Source organism: Lolium rigidum, chromosome 6 (assembly GCF_022539505.1).
Source record: "Lolium rigidum isolate FL_2022 chromosome 6, APGP_CSIRO_Lrig_0.1, whole genome shotgun sequence".
Taxonomy (NCBI): Eukaryota; Viridiplantae; Streptophyta; class Magnoliopsida; order Poales; family Poaceae; genus Lolium; species Lolium rigidum.
Genome location: NC_061513.1, coordinates 101707581 through 101709229, shown reverse-complemented (window position 1 = coordinate 101709229; position 1649 = coordinate 101707581).

The window sequence follows — 1649 nt, the reverse complement described above, 5'->3', positions numbered from 1 at the left end:
TTAGTATATCTTGGGCTCTCGAACCTTCTTATTCTTCGGGTAGTGGGCCTTCATTAAACCCCGGGTACTATCTTTGGCAGGCCCATTTGGGATGCCTATGTCACAGATCAACAAATCAATCTACTTATCAAAATTTCTGTTGTTTTTTTATTTGCCTATTAACATCACATGATAATCACTTTAATTTTATCAATAACAAGTTATTGTTAATGTAGGCAACCTTAAGTATATATTCCAAGATCCCTTGCACCAAAAGGAGAAAAGAAGCAGAAAGTAAGACCTATTCTGCAACAGAGCATCACTACTTTACCAAAATTTTCATATATGTATTAATAATTGAATGTGCCAATCCAAAAGCTAGGAGTTCTCAAACATTTGAAGTGTACAAAAGCATCTGAAATATGCAATCAGAATGAACAATGCGATCACCAGCTAAGTTGGACCTATGTGCTGGAACATGCATTTGAAGACATATCTGGACATATGAATTATTGTAGGATGTTACTGCATCCGATGTGAACATAGATACTTTGTGTATTCAGATGATATTGTTGTGGAGAAATCATCAGCTCCATATTGGAAAATCAGAAAATGTATGAATGAAAAGTTCAGACCTATGAAATATATTTTTCCATGCCTGGAAGGCATAGAAAGACAGCTTATTATTACTGGAAACAAAAATACATAAAACACATTCTAGTCACATCATACTTGTTCCATGCATGGTTTAATTCCATAAAATACTTTTTGTATTCAGATGATGTTACGGAGAAATCATTAGCTCCATATTGGCAGATGTATTAACGAAAAAGTTCAAACCCATGAAATATATCTTTTGATGCCTGCAACAGCTTATTACTGAAAAAAAATCTGGTCACCTCATACTTGTTCCATGCATGGCTTAGTTCACAGAGGGGGAAAAAATCTAGCTATTCCGCATTGTCTTGACTGTTGAGAAGTCTGACCAGTGTTCTCTCCTGCTCCAAGAGGTGAGCATGGTGGGGTCCCGTCATCCTCTGGTCCAGTTCAAATTGCGCGACAATAAGGCCTATAAGATCTTTGACAATGACATATATCATGTACATCAAATTGTCTTGGAATATTGCAGGGAAGGCATCTGTGGTTTATCTAATTCAGGCACTGCTGTACTGCTGGGATCTTAATGTACGAAGATAAGGGCTACTTGACCAAGCTCGCCGATTCGAAGCTAAAGCTCAGCAAGTTGATGCAGAGGGACCATAGTCTCCTTCAGGTAAGCAGCATATCATTATCCAATTACAGTATGTATTCTACACCATTCCCTTCCTGCTCAATTTCTGTTTAGTACTGCTTGTTCTCTCAGTGAGTTGATCTAAATCGGTGATATCGGAAGTAAGTCGAAGCAGGATTTCTGTACATGTCCATATCTTGTTAGGTATAACAGTTTGTTGCTTCACAAGTGCTGCCAAATTAAGTTTGTCACGAGGTGCTACTTAAACCTTTTCTTTTCTTTTCGGGAAATTAGGATCATCTGGTTTCTGTCGAGTCTAATCTCATAATACTATGCTGGGCTGAGAGGTAAAAAACATTTATCTGCCGTTGTAAGATCATCTAATTACTAATTGCCATATAAACAAAGTTGCTGTGAACGTACAGGCAGCCGGCAGACA